This window comes from Ostrea edulis, chromosome 4 (assembly GCF_947568905.1).
Source record: "Ostrea edulis chromosome 4, xbOstEdul1.1, whole genome shotgun sequence".
Lineage (NCBI taxonomy): Eukaryota > Metazoa > Mollusca > Bivalvia > Ostreida > Ostreidae > Ostrea > Ostrea edulis.
The window spans coordinates 27,333,873-27,348,122 of NC_079167.1; the positions used below are offsets into that span (position 1 = coordinate 27,333,873).

At 35.6% G+C, this 14,250-nt stretch overlaps 1 long non-coding RNA gene across 2 annotated transcripts in view; it reads left to right on the forward strand.

The window, feature by feature from the left end:
- LOC125671688 (uncharacterized) overlaps positions 1–10,766 on the forward strand; it is a 19,351-nt gene extending 8,585 nt beyond the window's left edge. Inside the window, exon 3 of one of the 2 annotated variants that reach the window (XR_007368715.2) lies at positions 10,637–10,766. This is a non-coding gene — a long non-coding RNA (uncharacterized LOC125671688). Of the gene's footprint in view, positions 342–10,636 lie in introns of those variants that run through there. The other variant, XR_007368713.2, reaches the window with a different exon arrangement.
- Positions 10,767–14,250: the final 3,484 nt, after the last annotated feature.

Here is a 14,250-nt window from a genome sequence, read left to right on the forward strand (position 1 = left end):
GGATTAGAGTTCTCCCTAATTTCTGATTTGTAATACAGTGTATGTAGATTTCGCATTATCAATCAAAAGCGTAAATTTACTTCCCCAATGTTGAAAGTTTTCGAAGTCTGTATTGATAGTAATCGGCGTCATTAAGTTCTTGTGTCAACCATTTTGGTTGAGACTCAGTTTTTACTCGTTTAGTATTTACTTTAGCATGCCTATTGAGATTAATATTAAACATATTGTAAAGGTTATCTAAGATTTTATTAGGATTGTGTAAATTTGTGAGGGCATTGAAAATCGGCACTTCGTAAGTTTGAAAGAAATTCTTTTTCAATAAAGTTCTTGAAGTCACAGTATTGAATTTCAGTACATGTTTAGTTTTCCCTTACGCTGCATGCGGTTAGATCTGGACGTTGCGCAAACAGGATAATGGTCTGACAAAGCTATGGGGGGTACCTGAATTTCACAGATGTGATCAGTATGGGTAGTAGAAATGATTGACAGTAATTCTAGAAGTTAGTCCAAATTCTTCTAGTACAGATGTCTAGGAGTAGATCAACATTAAAGTTACCCTTGAGTATGATTTCTTGGTCATCACAGCATGGCAGGAGGTTTGTGGGGACTGTAATACAATTTACATAAACGTCGGGATGATGCAAACTAATTTATGATATAATTCTTCATTTTTTAAATCGATACTAAAAAGGGTATAACGATAACATCGGAAGAATCGCGATCACATTTGTAGCTTACTTTCACTTTCGTTTCCCATAATGGTTGGAAAACAGGCAGCACGAGAAACATCTTTCCTGTCAAGTAAACATATCAAACATTTGAATTACAAATTCTAAGAGGTAGTAAACTTATCAAACATTTGAATGACAAATTCTAAGAGGTAGTAAACTTATCAAACATTTGAATGACAAATTCTAAGAGGTAGTAAACTTATCAAACATTTGAATTACAAATTTTAAGAGGCAAGTCAATTCAGTTCATTCGTTCAAACTTTCAGTCAATTTTGAGGAATGTTTTCTGGTTCTTAGCCAGTCTGATTCAATACCTTTATATAAGCTTCGCTCTCACATCATAAAACCAAAAGAATTTAATATTTTGGCATGGTAACTTGGTAAGACTTGCTGCCCATTGTGATTGTGTACTAGATGTTCAGCACGTGTTCAGTAGTACAAAGAAGCAGAGGCTATTCTAATCATTACTTCCTTATACTCAAATTGATTGTTTGTATTTTAGCCCCCGTATTAGGAAATTTGGAGAATATGGTTTGTCCGTCTGAATGTTTTTCTTCTGCAAAATCCATAAGTTTTAAATAGATGGTGACAGGGCTTTCATATTTCACATTCTGTTCAATTTTTATATTGAAATACATACATACATGCTTGTCATTTTTAACTATGAAGACACATTTTGTTTCAATCTACTTATATGCCGTTGGTCTGCGTATGAATATACAACGCTTCGCAGCGTTGTTGAAATTATTGTAAAATATGTGTTCTGGTTTAGTTTTTATTAGAATGAAAGGTGAAGATAACGAACAGTGATCAATCTCATAACTCCTATAAGCAATACAAAATAGATAGTTGTGCAAATACGGACCCCTGGACACACCAGAGGTGGGATCAGGTGCCTAGGAGGAGTAAGCATCCCCTGTCGACCGGTCACACCCGCTGTGAGCCCTATATTCTGATCAGGTAAACGGAGTTATCCGTAGTCAAAATCAGTGTGCCAAGAACGGCCTAACAATCGGTATGAAAAACGTCAGATAGCATTTGACCCAATGATAGGTTGTATTGTATTATATAATTAATAACGATTATACCTATATTATATGATGGTTTATTCTATGCGTTTAAAGTGTGTCCGTCTTGGACTGTTTCCCCTTACCATCAATCACATATGGAAATCATTACCAAATATGGAGACAAGTCAAAGTCAAGTGATATTTAGCTATTGCGTTATATATTTTAAGAAGAAAAGAAAAATATGAATTATAAAATGTCTGCCTTTGGCTTGTTAAACGAAATACGAAGATAGAAAAAACATACGCGTACAGAAGACAAAATGTGCATATCCCACTGTTATGCATTTTGACTGCAATGCTTGCGACTTTCATCTCCCGTTTAACAAATCAAAGAAACATTGTATTGCTGAATCAAAGAGAGAACAATTGGAAATGTAAATATGACAATTTGGACCTGCTAACCGAAAATAAAATGTTTAAGTACTAAGGATTGTGTAAATGATGATTTTTTCTGCAATTTTGTGATCTGTAAATGATGAATTAATTTTAAGGCCACAGTCCAAATGGCATAAAGCATTACAATTAACAACTGCGGCACATACTTTCAAAATCATCTAATTACCATTTCATAAGTATTAAACTTATTATTTGAAGAAAGTAAAGTATGCCTAAAGTAAAATTATCTTTTCGTTTGTCAATATTCTGAATATCTATCAGTGAATCGCTCTTTATACTCCATAGGATCCTTTTAGGGAGATAAATATTTGGTACGGTAGAAAGAGAAAACAACTAGGTGTTCATGGAATACACATGTATATATAATTATACCAATGTCAAAAACAGCTCTGTATTCGTGTCAGGCACCTTTGTCTAACTAAAAGACCCACAAAGAATAATTTCGGGAAGAAAAAAACTCACGATCACCCCAACTAAAAAAAAAATTCCAAAACACCGAGGCTTTGAATGGGGGTGGGGGTGGGGTCTGACCTATTTAGAATTAAGATTTAGTTCTGGTATGAAGGAGGATGTAATCAATTAATTTATTAAAGACTGCGAGTGAAGTACACAAAATCATGACAGTTTCTAACATCTGTGTCTGGGAATAGGGAATCTAATTCCGGGGAAGAACGCTCTGTAACAGGAAATATGAGTAAAGTATAACGTATATATTACGTAGTAAAGTCATACAACTAATGTATATATAGAAATGTTATATAATTAATGAACCTTTATTAGCCAGCGCCTATTGCCCCGATCGTATTGACGATTTTGCATAATTTTTAAGATCGATTTGTATTATGTTTCATGATTAAATCTTGATCATAGTGGGAGACTTGTACAGATTTTTAAGTAATGAGACTGTCGCTTTCCGGTGTTGGAGTGTTCGGGATAGATAGGATATGTGTGTGCTTTCGATATCTCTTTAACAATTGAAATATAAGCCATTTCCTCGTGAATATGAACAATGCGATTATGATTCTTGAAAAATATATCATGACTATTTTAACGGCTGAGAATCCCAATAAATATATTGGTTTAATATTGTTTAACGTCCCTCTCGAGAATCTTTTACTCATATGAAGGGCTGCAAAATTTAGCCTATGCTCGGCGCTTATGGCCTTTGAGCAGGAAGGAATCTTTATCGTGCCACACTTGCTGTGACACGGGACCTCGGTTTTTGCGGTCTCATCCGAAGGACCGCCCCATTTTGTCGCCTCTTACGACAAGCAAAGGTTACTGAGGATCTATTCTAACCCGGATCACCACGGGACCTCCAACAGAAATGAAAGTATAATATAAAATGCACGAGGGCATGAACGCTTCACGCCATCATAATTTTCATGAAACGCTAATGCTTTGTGACGGAAGGCTTGTTTAATCAAGAAGCTATAAATTCACCCTGTTGAAATTTATTTCGTCAATTAGAATTGGTTTGGTACGGACTATATTTTGTGACAAAAGGATTTTCTTATTTACAAGAGGCCCACAGGCCTTATCGGTTACCCGATTATTAGTTATAAGTATCATTAGTCCCAATGCCTATGAAATCTAGAAAAATCAATATATGCACCCAGGGGTGCATAAGCCGAGTTGCATGGGATACATTGTAAAGTCAGGAATGATGTGGCATATTTATAATTGTGAAGAACTAATTTCAGTTTTAAACTTTTCAAGTTACTGTACAGAAACCATATTTGTCTGAAGTTTTCAATCTATTTTTGGTCACTGTGACCTTGACCTTTTTTCTCCAAAATCAATAGGGGCCTTGCTTTGTTGGTATCCAACAATATAACCAAGTTTCATTTGATTCAAATTAAAAAATTTCAATGTTATTCTCCGGAAACTAATTTTTTTTTTGAATTTTAAATCTATTTTCGGTCTCCTTGACCTTTGACACATTTTCTCCAAAATCAAGAGGGGGTCTTCCTTACCTGGTACAGAACAATATCTTTAAGTATCATTTGATTCGGATTTAAACTCTCTGAGTTATCATCCGGAAACCAAATATTTCTGAAATTTCATTCTATATTCGGTCACTGTGACCTTGACCTTTGACAATTTTTCTCCAAAATCAATAGGCGTCTTCCTTACCTGGTACCGAATAATATATCAAAGTTTCATTTGATTCGGATTTAAACTTTCTGAGTTATCATCCGGAAACCAAATATTTCTGAAATTTCATTCTATATTCGGTCACTGTGACCTTGACCTTTTTTCTCCACAATCAATAGGGGTCTTCCTTACCTGGTACCGAACAATATATCAAAGTTTCATTTGATTCGGATTTAAACTTTCTGAGTTATCATCCGGAAACCAAATTTTTCTGAAATTTTCAGTCTATATTCGGTCACTGTGACCTTGACCTTTGACAATTTTTCTCCAAAATCAATAGGGGTCTTCCTTACCTGGTACCCAACAATATATCAAAGTTTCATTTGATTAGATTGTAAACTTTTCGAGTTATCATCCGGAAACCAATTGTTGACGCCCAACCGCCCGCCCGCCCGCATCACCAAACCAATAGCCTAGTTCAACTTCGTTGCAACTCCGCTAAAAATATTTCATGCTTTCAATACTATATTCAACAAAAGTACATATAAGATTTAAGATCACAATCTTTCTTTTAAATGCTCTCGAAAGTGTCTATAACGGTGAAAGGTTTCACATAATATAATATACTTAACATCAAAATATGACTAAATTTGGACCCATTCAGACTATTTGGACCCAGAGTCTATACCCTAGGGTTGCGAAATTGACTAGTTTGGTACACCCTTTTCTGCTTTTCCTTAATATGCATTTATTTTTTATACTATATCAGCAAACTTCAAGAAGTATTTCAAATGATAAAGAAAATATACTCACGATAATAATTTTGGTTCAATTCTGAACCAAACCATTACATGTGCCCAAGGATCATGAAATTTTTAAGTTTGGTAAAGGACTATTTACTCCTTCTAAATATCTATTTTATTTCAAATTAGTATCAATAGCATTTAAAAAGGTTTTATCTAGATATTTTGTTTTACACATACACATGTATATACCAAGTTTGGCCCCTCCCTAGAGTCAGAACCTCTACCATGAGGATCATGAAATTTACATTTTGGTAGAAGTCTTCGTAATCTACATCACTATGCATTTATTTTTTCTTACACATGTGCGGTTGTACAAGAAAAGAAATATTTGGCCGGCCCTAAGGCCCAAGGGGTGCAGGAATCTAGGAATTTGACCCCCCCCCCCCCCCCCCACTTGTCCCAACGATACTTCATATCAACTTTGAAAGGAACTGGATTAGAAATTATTAAGAAGTTGAAAATCTTCTATTGTTCACACATTTAATAGCTGACCATTTTGGCCCCACCCTGATACCAAAACCCCTACCACTTCCTGGGATCATCAAATTTATAGTTTTTGGTAAAGGACTTCCTGCTTTTTAGCTCACCTGAGCTTTTCTGATCGCTTTTTGTCCATCGTCTGTCCGTCTGTCAAACTTTTCACATTTTCGACTTCTTCTCCAGAACCACTGGGCCAATTTCAACCAAACATGGCCAAAAGCATCCTTGGGTGAAAGGCTTTCAAGTTTGCTCAAACGAAGGGCCATGTCCCTTTCAAAGGGGAGATAATCACAAAAACAGGGTGGGGTCATTTAAAAATCTTCTTCTCAAGAACTACTGGGCCAGAAGAGCTGAAATTTACCTGAAAGCTTCCTGACATATTGCAGATTCAAGTTTGTTCAAATCATGGCCCCCGGTGGTAGGATGGGCCCACAAGGGGGGATCCAAGTTTTACATACAAATATATAGGGGAAAACTTTAAAAATCTTCTTCTCAAGAACCACTAAGCCAGAAAAGCTGAGATTTACATGAAAGCTTCCTGACATAATGCAGATTCAAGTTTGTTCAAATTATGGGCCCCGGGGGTTGGATGGGGCCACAATAGGGGATCAAAGTTTTACATACAAATATATAGGAAAAATCTTTAAAAATCTTTTTCTCAAGAACCACTGAGCCAGAAAAGCTGATTTTTACAGGAAAACTTTCTGACATAGTGGAGTCAAGTTTGTTCAAATCATGGCCCCCGGGGATAAGATGGGGCCCCAAGAGGGGATCAAAGTTTTACACACAAATATACAGGGAAAAACTTTAAAAATCTTCTTCTCAAGAACTACTAAGCCAGAAAAGCTGAGATTTACATGAAAGCTTCCTGACATAATGCAGATTCAAGTTTGTTCAAATCATGGGCCCCGGGGGTTGGATGGGGCCACAATAGGGGATCAAAGTTTTACATACAAATATCTAGGAAAAATCTTCTCAAGAACCACTGAGCCAGAAAAGCTGATTTTTACAGGAAAACTTTCTGACATAGTGCAGATTCAAGTTTGTTCAAATCATGGCCCCCGGGGGTAGGATGGGACCACAAGGGGGATCCAAGTTTTACATACAAATATATAGGGAAAAACTTTAAAAATCTTCTTCTCAAGAACCACTAAGCCAGAAAAGCTGAGATTTACATGAAAGCTTCCTGACATAATGCAGATTCAAGTTTGTTCAAATCATGGGCCCCGGGGGTTGGATGGGGCCACAATAGGAGATCAAAGTTTTACATACAAATATCTAGGAAAAATCTTTAAAAATCTTCTTCTCAAGAACCACTGAGCCAGAAAAGCTGATTTTTACAGGAAAACTTTCTGACATAGTGCAGATTCAAGTTTGTTCAAATCATGGCCCCCGGGGGTAGGATGGGGCCACAAGGGGGATCCAAGTTTTACATACAAATATATAGGGAAAAACTTTAAAAATCTTCTTCTCAAGAACCACTAAGCCAGAAAAGCTGAGATTTACATGAAAGCTTCCTGACATAATGCAGATTCAAGTTTGTTCAAATCATGGGCTCCAGGGTTGGATGGGGCCACAATAGGGGATCAAAGTTTTACATACAAATATATAGGAAAAATCTTCTTCTCAAGAACCACTGAGCCAGAAAAGCTGATTTTTACATGAAAGCTTTCTGACATAGTGCAGATTCAAGTTTGTTCAAATCATGGCCCCCGGGGGTAGAATGGGGCCACAAGGGGGATCAAAGTTTTACATACAAATATATATTTAAAATCTTTTTCTCAATAACCACTGAGTCAGAAAAGCTGATATTTACAAGAAAACTTTCTGACATAGTGCAGATTCAAGTTTGTTCAAATCATGGCCCCCAGGGGTAGGAAGGGGCCACAAGTGGGGGGGGGGGGTTAAAAGATTTACATACAAATATAGGAAAAAGCTTTAAAAATCTTCTCAAGAACCATTGGGCCAAAGAAGTTGACATTTACATGAAAGCTTTCTGACATAGTGTAGATTCAAGTTTGCAAAGGGTAGTTTGGGCCATAATAGGGACCAAGGTTTTACATGCAAATATATATGGAAAGTCTTAAAATATGGGCCAAGGTGACTCAGGTGAGCGATGTGGCCCATGGGCCTCTTGTTTAAGTATCCATTTAGTGCTAATTTAGTATCAATAGCACTAAAGATGTTATTTAACTGTTTTACACATAAACGCTATGTACCAAGTTTGGCCTTGCCCTGGGGTCAGAACCTCTACCCAGGGAATCATGAAATTTACAATTTTGGTAAAGGCCTTTCTGCTCTACATCACTATGCATTTAGTTTTTCTTACACATGTGCGGTTGTAGAGAAATATTATTTTTGAAAATTGGTAAATTTTTGCCCCCACCTCTCAGACCCCAGGGGTGCAGGAGTCCTGAAATCCCCCGTTTGCCAAAGATTTGAAAGGAATTGGAATAATAATTATCAAGAAGTTCAATTGTTAACGCACGACGTCAATAGGCTATAAATCTATACCCCCTTTTTTTGTTTACAAAAATATTAGTTATGAAACAAATGTAACCATTTTCATTTAATTACTCCTTTTACTATACGTATGTACCAATTAACGTAAAAATTGCTATAATTGTGTACTTTTAATATATCTCTGAAATCGACGTCATGCTACATTTAATGGTGCATATGTATAGCAAGAGTTTCTGTAAAGAGTACGGGGGGGGGGGGGGGGGGGGGGTAGTTATGCCGACAAGCACCTGTGAAAAATCTACATGATTTTTACTTTTTTTTTGTTAAAAATTCATCTAATACATTGCAAATATTTATATTCCGTTATAATCCATAAAACAAATGGCAGAATCGAAACGAATTTCAATGTTGTAAATATTTCTCCAAATCAAACCATCGATTCTTAAAATTTTACACGAGAAATTTCGTTTCTTTGCTAATAATTCAAAAATGTAATCTATAACACCAAATCCCCCATTTTTATGTCTCATTTTAAATTTTGAGGCAAGACATTGCAACTACTAGTAATGTACAATTTTAACCTGGTAATACTTCTAAACATTTCTTTGTTGTGAAGTTTTTGATTATTTTAATATAAATGAACAATGCTGTAACAGCCTTTCAATTTACAATAGCATTAAACATTTTTATATCCATATAATATATAAGCGTGCATTAATTTAACGTATAGGCCTAATGATTGATTTTGTGTTGACACCGGACCAACATATAAGAAGTAGAATCTGCGTGCTGCATGCAACAGGTGGAGTTTTTATAATGTAGCTCAATAACAAGCCCCATTCTTTTATATCTTTTTTATTATTATTATTCCCCTTCAATGCATAAACCCAAAGAACACCCTCTTGAATGTTCCAATTTGCGTGACGTGTGGACCTTTCATGTCGCAGTCAAGAAATCTATATAAATCTAATTTTATTGATTTATACAATCTCGTAAATAAGTGCATACATTTTCTTGGCGCTTTAAAATGGATTCTTCAAAAAGGGATTGTGAAATTTAATATGATTACATATGGGACTCTGGACATGACAGTCGTAACAATGAATCCACTGATTTTCTATTTCGTAATACACCGACAATTTACCTACCACATGTCGCATCTATTGAGTACATAAACAAAAGTTTCGGGTGTTTCCGCTTCCAATTTCCTCATCATTGTTTGAAACAAAAACAAAAATTCTTTGATTACGTATCGGTAAATACCTTTAAAAAACACATGACAAGATTTAATTTTCCATCTTTTTATGAATAGAAGTCTTGTCCTTTGTTGTTGTTGTGTGTGTTTTTTTTTTTAGAAGTTTGCAATCGCTCAAATAAAATCGTTCTCTCTCTCTCTCTCTCTCTAAAGCACGGAAATAGCAATGAACTCTTAAATTTTTTGTGCTTTATATATTATATATATATATATCTATATCAATGTTTGGTCAGTGATTCTTTTCTACTCTATTTCTTTTTGAAAGGTTGACCTTTTAATTTGACGTTAATATCTATATACCAGTATTACAAAATATGAAATCAAGGAATGATGATAATAGGTGAATGTAAGAATGTCTCTTCGTCTTAAGGGGAACATAAAACAATGGGAGCAGGGGATATTTTCTGCATAATCGGTTTCGCTGATAAACGATTCAATCGTGAGATCCATGTTATTATTTTTTTCCTTTCTTTTTAATTTCATATGCGGAAATTGATTTATTTTTCAAATTGTCTTCGACTGTCAAAACTGGATTTTAAATTCAAGTATGCTGAATGTACAGTCATCAAAAGCTGTCGCTGAAAACCATGGCACTATATACCGGTATACAGATGATCCCCCAAAATAACACCAAACCAAAAAAAAAATATATCGAAGATTCCATTTGTAATCCACCCACCGAGACAAAACTCATTGATATTTTAGCTGATTTTCCAGGTGTGACACACTTCCAGTATATTTGCCGATTCTTGTAACGAGATCTGGGTATCCGCCGACGATCGAGGAAGTAAAACTCATAGGACAAAAACTAGTAAATATCAACAGAACGGAAATAAATTTCGTGTCAAATATAGACAAAGTAAATAGATGTTCCGGGGATATGGAAATTATTGGGGAATTGTATAAAGGTATTTGTTATCAACTTCATTTTGTAGTCTTGGAATCGAAGTATTGCGGGCAAAGAGATGATTAAAATAAATGTAAGTTCAATTGTAAATATACTAACACTCTTATAATTTCAGATAATACATATTAATAGATAAATACATGCATGTAAAATTGAATTTAAAACGATTTTCCATAACAAATCTTCACAAGAACGACATCCAAATCCAAATATTTCAAAAGTTAAAAATATTTAATAATTGATCGCCATTATCTTGCCTCGAGTCTGTTTCTGTGGTTTATCTTATCTTGGAACGTCTGGGTCGGGTCGGGTTTGATACCCCCTACATAATGCATACTTCTTTTGTTAGGAAAAAAGGCAACATGTCATATTTTTAAAAGTAATAATAATGAAAATCATAATAATTTTGGTTGAATATTCTTTTATTTTAGGTTCATTTCATATTAATTGCAAGTATACTGGTGGATATATATTCTACGAAATGTCCTAGTATTAAAAAAGTCAAAGTACTTGGCCATCGAAGACGAATTGATATTCTTGGAGTTTCTCCGACCGATTTGGACCCATCTTTCTACATGATGCCTACGATGAAACATACAGAAAACTCTAACTGTAGGACTTGTAAAACGCTCTCAAGTCCGCGATACATGGATATTTATGGGGGGAAAACCTGCCTCCTGAACAGTACCAAAGGCGAACTAGATAGTTGTCCTCATTATCTGCAGCTCAACTATGACAAACACCGAATACCCCCATACATAGTGCAGGCCAAATGCAGCTGTGAAAAATGCCGCATCACGACCCTTGGCGGTCAAACTATGCTAGATCCCGACGGTAAATGTAAACCGGTGGAGGTCTATCGCCAGGTTCTTAGAAAATGTCAAATAAATAAAAACGATACAAAAACGACAAACAATAATAGGACCAAACGCGAGTACATTATGCGATACGAAAAATACCCAGTGGCTTGTACCTGTAAACTGGCAAGTCCAAATTATGGTACATAGAGCATTAAACACATCACGACACGTCTCCTGTAAATACCTCAAGATTATCGTAATCATTTTACCTTCAACGGGATGTAGTAACGGAACCGTTCGCAAGTGTGCGAGGGAGATGGCGCGAGTGTGTGCACGTGGTACTGAGCTTGTAGACACTCTACACGCCACATTTTTGTAGTCGATATTTCACATGTAGCTTTGTTACCAAGAAAGGACAACCTTATTGATTTTGGAGTCTAAGTCACTGCGGGACTTCATATTTACCGATAGTCTACATTGCGAGGGGATGTCCCACTATGTGCAGCTCTTGTTGTATTCGTTGTTGTTGCGCGTTTTTATATATATATATTTTACATTGTTTTACATGTACCCATATATTGTTGATTTATCCATTTACACCCCATTTTAATACTAATGGTGTTGCTATGTTTTTATAGATTGTTCTTATATATATAATTTTTTGTAATAAAATTATGATCTAGTTGCAATTCCATATCTTAAAAAGGTTCATCATTGCGTAACTGACATATCAAAACGTCCGAGAATTTTAAATTACAACAAGTTGTAATTGTAAAATCAAATGAATTTCTCACGCAATATTACAATTTTCTAACAATTCATAATTCCTGGTATATCAAACAACATGAGAAAGGTCTTATCATCGGAGAGTTAAGATATTTTTATGTCTTGCAACAACACAGCAGAAAGCACGATTGGGGGAGCTTTGCCGAATCTGCCATAATTATACTAACATCATACGATAGAGAGCGGATGAGTAGTGCCCAGTGCATTAAAAATTCTGTATTAGGGTATCTTATTTGGCAATTACCCCTCCTCTTAAACACATCTATGCTGGGGTATCATCGCTTGAGTCAACATTAAGTCATTTATAATTGAATTAGAATACTTGTACATTTTGAAATAGAAGTCGAAAAAAGAAAGCGTTGAAGGTAACGTAAATATTAGTTGTCTCGAAAAAATCAAAATTTTGGAAATTGTGAAATTAAATTTCACAATCCTGTAAAACATTAACCAGTAATTGCCTGACACGAACAATGGAAGGAGAACCATAAATCATGAACAATATTGGTTCAGTGGCATAAAACTTCACCTGCAAAGATATACTAAATAAGTGAACTCCGTGACCTCATTAAGGAATTCGATCTTAGTTGGTGTAGGTATACGGCGCACCTGGCTAGCTCTTGGCACTTACTTACGGAGTATTCTCTTTATAGAAGTGGACAAACAGCTTACACGGATGTAGGTCAATGCCTGCCTACTTCTCTAAAGAGAATACTTGAGGAAGAATAATGAATACATCCTCATAATGAGAAACTTGAATGAAAACATAAATACTTATATATATTCCTTTTACATCCAATCGCCTTCCTGGGTAGCGCAGTAGGTTTACCTGCTGACTGCTGATCTGTAGTTTGCCCCCCCCCCCCCCCAAACTCCCCGTCGAGGCCTCATTACGTCACCTACGAATAGGTTTGTGAGCAAACGAACTCTGGTGGAAGTTTGCCCCCCCCCCCTTCACACTCTACTAAAACTGCATTTTTTAATAAAATAAAATAAAGAAGCAGGTACAGTTTCTACAGTCATCTAGCCCAGAAAATTGATGATTTCAATAGGATATCCCAAAATCTGCCATTCCAAATGAGAATATATAAGAAAACCCAAACTACATTTGATTTGATCCAAAATTGCTTCGTGTTGTAATGACAAGAGCGTGAAGTTGGCATAAAATTGCCAAAAATGCCAAAATCAATGAAAAAATTAATAAATTCAGGGGGTTTTCCTTTCAGAAAACATGAAGCCCACGCGTCGAGCAAATTCATATTCAAATATATTTTTTATCGTCTATTAATAAACAATATATATTAATTTCATTTTGCTCGACAGATGGGCACACCTTTTCCTAGGCAATAATCTGGATGAAATTTAGTTCAGTTATTACGCTTTGTTTGAAAAGGGGGCGGGAAAAGTCTTATTCATGACGTAATAATGCTATCAATTAAGCAATAACTTTGATTAAGTTGAGATAGTTTACTTGGCATATATTTAACTTACTTTAATCACAGATCAAGCTTAATGCAAGACACATTTAAAACAGAGAAATTTTTTGGGCCTTTTTATATACACAATCGTACCTTGTTCTTTGAAACTTTTCAATATCAAAATATTATTGTAAATATTAGATTTTTCCGGTGTTCTTTTTTCATACACTACTCTCAAGAATTATACCGATAATACATTACAGGCACCGATAATACATTACAGCACCGATAATACATTATAGTACCGATAATACATTACAGCAGGGGCGGATCCAGGAATTGCAGTTACGGGGGTCGCAACTTTATGAGGTAGTGGGTCCAGGACGAAGCCCCCGAAGCTCCTGGATTTTACAGATTTTATGGGGCTTGAAACATTTCATTTATTTAGTCATTTGTACTATTTTCTATCATTTTAATACGGTGAAATTAATAAAATTACCCACATTTTATGGGTACCGATAATGCATTACAGTACCGATAATACATTATAGCACCGTTAATACATTACAGCACCGATAATACATTACAGGCACCGATAATACAGGCACCAATAATACATTACAGCACCGATAATACATTACAGGCACCGACAATACATTACAGCACCGATAATACATTACAGGCACCGATAATACAGGCACCGATAATACATTACAGGCACCGATAATACATTACAGCACCGATAATACATTACAGTACCGATAATACATTACAGGCACCGATAATACAGGCACCGATAATACATTACAGCACCGATAATACATTACAGGCACCGATAATACATTACAGTACCGATAATACATTACAGGCACCGATAATACATTACAGCACCGATAATACGTTACAGCACCGATAATACATTACAGGCACCGATAATACATTACAGCACCGATAATACATTACAGGCAACGATAATACATTACAGCACCGATAATACGTTACAGTACCGATAATACAGGCAACGATAATACATTACAGGCACCG